Source organism: Lathyrus oleraceus, chromosome 5 (genome assembly GCF_024323335.1).
Source record: "Lathyrus oleraceus cultivar Zhongwan6 chromosome 5, CAAS_Psat_ZW6_1.0, whole genome shotgun sequence".
In the NCBI taxonomy this organism is placed as follows: Eukaryota; Viridiplantae; Streptophyta; class Magnoliopsida; order Fabales; family Fabaceae; genus Lathyrus; species Lathyrus oleraceus.
In genome coordinates, this window is record NC_066583.1 from 302999009 (window position 1) to 303006308 (window position 7300).

The following is a 7300-nucleotide window of genomic DNA, read 5'->3' on the forward strand; positions in this document are numbered from 1 at the left end:
CTGGAGGTTGATTGACATACACTTCTTCTGAAATATAACCATTAAGGAATGCACTCTTGACATCCATTTGATATAATTTGATAGAGTGATTAATAGCAAAAGATACAAGAAGACGAATAGATTCTAACCTCGCGACTGGAGCAAAGGTTTCATTATAGTCAATACCTTCTTGTTGACTGTAACCTTGAGCTACCAGTCGAGCTTTGTTTCTGACAACTTCTCCTTTCTCGTTCAGCTTGTTTCTGAAAACCCATCTGGTTCCAATGACATGAGTGCCTCTGGGTTTAGGAACGAGATCCCAGAAATCATTCTTTGAGAATTGATCTAATTCTTCTTGCATGGCTGAAACCCAGTCGTTATCCTGAAGTGCTTCATCACAAGACATAGGCTCAATCAGAGACACTAGTCCCAAAGGAGTATCTTCAGAGGTCCTGAAGGTAGATCTGGTTCTGACAGGTTCGTCCTTGTTTCCCAGAATCAAATCTTCAGAAACGTTGATACGACTTTTAACTTTCTTTGGGATTTCTGGAGATTTAATTTCTTCAGAGTTCTGAGTGACAGTTGCTTCTTGAGTTTTATCAGATTCTACAAAAGTGATTTCTAAATCTGCAAACTTTTCAACTAGCTTTGACTTTTCAGGGTCAAGCTTATCATCAAATCTGACATGAATTGATTCTTCCACAATTTTGGTTTCTGTGTTGTATACTCTGTAGCCTTTAGAGCGTTCTGAGTATCCTAACATAATACCTTTCTGTGCTTTGGAATCAAACTTGTTCAGATGTTCTTTAGTATTTAAGATAAAGCAAGAACATTCAAAAGGATGAAAATATGAAATGTTTGGTTTTCTTCCTTTACACAGTTCATAGGGAGTCTTTTCCAGAATGGGTCTTATAGAGATTCTATTCTGAATGTAACACGCTGTATTTACAGCCTCTGCCCAAAAGTGCTTTGCCACATTAGTTTCATTGATCATGGTTCTAGCCATCTCTTGGAGTGTCCTATTCTTTCTCTCTACAACTCCATTTTGTTGTGGAGTTCTAGGACAGGAGAAATCATGGGATATTCCATTAGAGTCAAATAATTCCTCAAAATCTTTATTTTCATATTCCCCACCATGATCACTTCTGACTCTAACAATTTTAGAGTCAAATTCTTTTTGCACTTTGGAACAGAAACTGGTGAATACAGAGTGAGACTCACTCTTGTGCTTTAGGAATTTCACCCATGTCCAGCGGCTGTAATCATCAACAATTACTAGTCCATATTTCTTTCCATTGACTGATGCTGTTTTCACAGGACCAAATAAGTCAATGTGAAGAAGTTCCAGAGGCTTAGAGGTAGAAACAACATTTTTCTTTTTAAAGGATGTTTTTGAAAATTTTCCTTTCTGACATGCTTCACACAGAGCATCTGAAGAAAACTTCAGTTTAGGTAGGCCTCTGACTAACTCGAGTTTATTTAGCTGAGAAAGTTTTCTCATGCTAATGTGGCCCAAGCGTCTATGCCATACCCATTGCTCTTCGTGAACTGACATCAGACATATAACATTTTGTTCTTTTAAATCAGAAAGATTAATTTTATAAATGTTGTTTTTCCTCTTGCCTGTGAAAAGGACAGAGCCATCGTTCTGATTAATGACTTTACATGTTTTTTGATTAAAGATTACATCATAACCGTTATCACTTAATTGACTTATAGATAACAAGTTATGCATTAATCCTTCTACATAAAGGACATCAGATATAGAGGGAAGAGTACCATTACCAATAGTTCCAGAGCCTCTGATCCTTCCTTTCTGATCTCCTCCGAAGCCTACAAATCCAGCGTCTTTAAGTTCCAGACTTTGGAACATAGACTTTCTTCCCGTCATGTGTCGCGAGCATCCAGAGTCCAGGTACCATGACTGGTGTCTGAACTTTGCTGCATAGGATATCTGCAACATAGATAATCTTATCTTTTGGTACCCAGAATCTCTTGGGTCCTTTCAGATTAGTTTTTCCAGAGTTTCTTATAACTTTGGGTTTTCTAGCATTCTTAAATTTTTGTTCTTGTGTGTGTGTATAGTGATATGAAAAGGGAGATTTAAGTTGGTTACTGGTAGAAGTTTTATCTTCCTTAGGATCATACCCAATTCCCTTTTTATTGTTCTGACTGACTCCATAAATCATGGATGCCATAATACTCCTATCTATCCCATTTTTCAGAAATTCTTGAAAGGCTTCTTCGTATTTATAAATTATTTTATTTGAAGTTTGTGGTACTTGAGACAACACTTCTTCTAATTCTAAGCTTTTTCTTTTTGCTCTATCTTTTTCTAATGTTAAGAATCTGATTGTATCTTCTTGTGCTAGAATTGTCATCTCAAGTTCACTACATTCTTCAAATTTTGCTTTAAGACAACCTTTTATGTTTTTAAACTTTTGTTTTAATTTCTGATATGAGCTAAGAGTTTTTGACAAGCATGATTCTAGATCAGATCGAGAAAGTTCAGAAAATACCTCTTCAGATTCTTCATCTGAGCTATTCCTGGATGTGGTAGCCATAAGTGCCACGTTGGCCTGTTCATCAGAGTCAGATTCTGATGATCTAGATTCACTATCATCCCAGGTAGCCATCAGTCCTTTCTTTGTCCTGAAGGTATTTTTCTTGAAGCTTTCTTTTCTAGAGTTGTCCTTCTTTAGCTTGGGGCATTCATTTCTGTAATGACCTGTTTCTTTACATTCATAACAGGTAATATCTTTGTTAGCTTTACCTTTTGAAGTTGATTCTGATCGATCCCCTCTGGGTCTTGGTCTTCTGAAGTTGTTGTTCCTCTTTTTCCAGAGTTGCTTAACTCTTCTGCTTAGTAGGGACAATTCTTCTTCATCATCAGAATCTTCTGGTTCAGAGTCGTCAGTATCTTCAGTTTCTGCCTGGAGAGCTTTGGTTCTGTCAGGTTTGCGTCTTTCAGGTCTGGACTTTAATGCTACAGACTTGTTCCTTTTCTGAGGCTCATCCTCCTCTAGTTCTATCTCATGGCTTCTGAGAGAACTGACAAGTTCTTCAAGGCTGATATTGTTCAGATCCTTTGACAACTTCAGAGCAGTAACCATAGGTCTCCATTTCTTTGGAAGACTTCTGACTATTTTCTTAACATGATCTGCAGTTGTGTATCCTTTGTCTAGCACCTTGAGACCTGCAATAAGAGTTTGGAATCTAGAAAACATAGCCTCTATAGCTTCGTCATCTTCCATTTTGAAGGCTTCATATTTCTGGATAAGCGCCAGAGCCTTCGTCTCTTTGACTTGGGAGTTTCCTTCATGAGTCATCTTCAGAGAGTCAAGTATATCTTTGGCTGTCTCTCTGTTGGTGATCTTCTCATATTCGTTGTAAGATATAGCATTGAGAAGTATGGTTCTGGCCTTGTGATGATTTTTGAAGACACGTTTCTGATCTTCTGACATCTTATTTCTGGGAACTTCAGCTCCATTTTCTAAGACTGGAGGTGTGTATCCATCTGTGACAATGTCCCAAAGGTCAGCATCATAACCCAGAAAGAAACTTTCGATCCTATCTTTCCAGTAGTCAAACTTCTCTCCATCAAAAACAGGAGGCTTAGCGTTGTAACTATCCTTTTCATTTGTGTGAGCCATAGTTTTTCTCGTACTGGATCTCTCTACACTGTTAAGTGTTTGATTAGAAAATCAATAACAGAGCCGGAGCTCTGATACCAATTGAAGGTGAGAAAAACAAGAAAGGGGGGGTTTGAATTGTTTTGAAAAATAAGCGCTTTTCAAAATGAAAATCACACAAGGATTTTATACTGGTTCGCTTATAACATAAAGCTACTCCAGTCCACCCGGCCGAGGTGATTTCGCCTTCAACAAGGACTTAATCCACTAATCTTGAAAGATTACAAACAACGTCTAAGAGAAAAATCTCTTAGTCCTCTCAAGTATACAGACTACACAGAGTCACTTGAGGAAATCAACAAACAATAGATGAAAGATTTATGTAATCTAGAGTGCTTCTAAGATAAGCTAATATTACAATAGTAAGAACAAAGTGATTCACGTTATAAGCAAAAGCTTCGTGAAGATTTTGAGAGCAAGAGTGTTTTTCTTGAGCGTTGATATTTCAGTATAATTTTTCCTTGTATATGTTGTTGTTGTACTGAATGTTGATTTGCAGTCCTTTATATAGATAAGTGAGGTAGTAGTTGAAACTGACTGATGAGTAATAAGATGAATTTACGCCATAACATAAATAGCTTCTGCAGGATAACTTTCTCTCCTTGAAATGACTACTTACCACATATAGTATCTTCTTTATTGAAATTGGAGATTAACGTCTCTCTCTGTATTAGGAAATCCATTTGCAAATCTTTACTTGACTTTAACGTTACTCTTTCATAATTAGCAATTCCATGATCAGAGTCTTTGTGTATCTGAGAATTTTGGAGTCTTACTTCTAATGTTGATCTCTTTTGGATTCTGATAGATTCTTCAGATAGCGCTGATAAGTTCTGGAGTTTAGAGATGGTGTTGATCAGAGTTCTAGAGCTTACTTCTTGTTCAGATGCTTCTGATACTTTGCTGTTTTTGCTCAGAGTTAGACTTTCTTGAACTTGTTTCCACTTCAGATGCTTCTGATATTTTGCTGTTTTGCTCAGAGTTAGACTTTCTTGAACTTGTTTCCACTTCAGATGCTTCTGATATTTTGCTGTTTTGCTCAGAGTTAGACTTTCTTGAACATGTTTCTACTTCAGATGCTTCTGGTCTTCTGATAATTTGTATCTGATATAATTATGTATCTGATGATTTCTTCCTTCTTTCCTTAGAACCCTGCACACTTAGAAACTTTTCGTTAGGGTGCCATTTTTAGTTTCATCCTTTGTTATCATCAAAATCAAGGAATCTGTTGTAGAACAATTTTTGTTCTTACAGGCTGGTGATGAGTCATGTGGCTTGGGGAAATTTTAGAGGAATAATCTTCCAACATTCAAGGGCAATTATGATTATGAGGGTACTTAAGTGTGGATTAGATAAATCGATAAGATTTTCAAAGTGATGACATGTACTGAGGAACCAAACATATTGTTTGGGACTTATATGTTATATGAGGAAGCTAAAGACTAGTGGGACAATGCATGACATATACTAGAGGTTATTGATGCTAAGATCACTTAGGTTGTGTTTAAGGTGCAATTCCTTGAAAAGTACTTTCTCGAGGATGTGCGTAGCAAGAAGGAGATTGAATTCCTTGAGCTTAAGCAAAGAAACATGGTAGTCGTTGAATATGCCCCCAAGTTTAAGGAAATTGTGAAGTTTTGTCCATACTACAGTGGTGCGGTTGTGGAAGGGTCAAAGTGCATTAAGTTTGACAACATACTGCGACCTGAGATTAAGCAAGGCATCGACTATCAAGAGATTCACATGTTTCCTACGCTAGTGAATAAGTGTATGATTTACGATGAAGACTGTAGGACTCGTTCTATTCACTATAAGAGAACTAGTGAAAAAAGGGAAATAATCAATATCGTGGGAAGTCGTATAGTTTTCAACTGACAAAGGGAAGTAGAGACCTTCAGATGAGAAATATCCAAGTGGGGGATAAACTCCCGCTTATGTCAAGTGCTTCAAGTATAGTGAGTTGGGTCACCATTCTAATGAATGCAAAAATAGTGTTCTGAGGTGCTTCAAATGTGGAAAGACGAGTCATTGTATTGTACATTGCAAGAGTGTTGGGCCAACTTATTATAACTGCGACGAACAAGGACACATCAATGCCTATTGTCAGAAACTGAAGAAAGCACAGTTTGGAGGAAAAGTCTTTAATGCGCATAGTTGGTTTTACCATATACCACCTTACCTTCGATAGACAGTCCCAATAACATGTAGACGTCTTCTAACGTCACAATACATTCATCGGTTGGAAACAAGAATGTCTGTGTCTCGGGACGCCATCTTTCATATATTGCAATAATAAATTTATTATCCACCGACCAAGACATTATTTTGCTTATATGTCCAAAATTGACGAGTTCGACATACAGTTGAATCATCGAGTCCACGTGTACAAATTCGTGGACCCGAGTTCGAAACCTAGAAACATCATAAAAAAGAAACAACAAAATACGTTACTTTATAAAAGATAAACAACAAATTAAGTATTATTATTAAAAATTATTCTAGAAAAATAATACAAGAATTAAACGCTTATATAAGTTGTTATGTTTGCAACCGTGCCTTTGTGCGATTCACCCATAGTGAGGAGATACATCTTGTCGGAGTAAATATTTGAAACAATGGTTGTTGCAGATGAAATAGTTATTGTTGTAGAGGAAGAAGTGATTTTTGGTGAGGAAAAAATGTGAGACTTGCATGACTATTTATAATGAGTGACATGCAAAGACATGCATGCAAAAGTTTGAATGTATGAATAATAGTGCTTGCATGCTAGCGCCAAATGGTTTGGCTTATACATGCAAATGTCGCATTAAAGAGAAACGACTATTGGGAGATAACTTCTATAAACCCACCTCACAGTTGCATTGCAACTAATGTTGAACAAGACCATCGTAAATTAAGCGCCGCATTGATATGTCAAGACATTTTGCCGCTTGTTAACAAAGACCCATCAATGAAGGTGAGTATAATAATATCTCATATTGTCACAAGATATAATTATACTCAATCTTACAAGAAAGCGTGGATTGCAAGGAAAAAGGTTGTTGAACAAGTATTCGGTAACTAAGAGGATTCATACAAAGAATTGCCATAGTTTTTATGGGTATTAAAAACATACGTACTAGGAACTATTGCAATTATGGAGACATTGCCAGCATTTACGCCAGACGGAACTTATGTTGCTGGAAATAGAATCTTTCACTGCCACTTTTGGGCGTTTGAACCGTGCATCAAAGGTTTTGCATTTTGCAAACTTATTATTCAAATTGATGGAACATGGTTATACGAAAAAAATACAAGGGTACTTTGCTTATGGTTGTTGCACAAGACGACAACAATAATGTCTTTCCCATTGCCTTTACACTGGTTGAAGGTGAAACCGCTGATGGTTGGGGTTTTTTCCTTCGACATCTCAAAACACATGTCGCTCCACAAGCCAATCTCTGTTTGATTTCAGACGGACATGCTTCCATTGAGAGTGCCTACAATAACCATGATAATGGGTGACATGCTCCTTCTTCTACCCATGTCTATTGCATTAGACATATCGCACAAAACTTCATGCGTGCAATCAAAGATAAGAACCTTCGTAAAAAATGATGAATGCAGGGTATGCTCTAACTTAGCCGTCA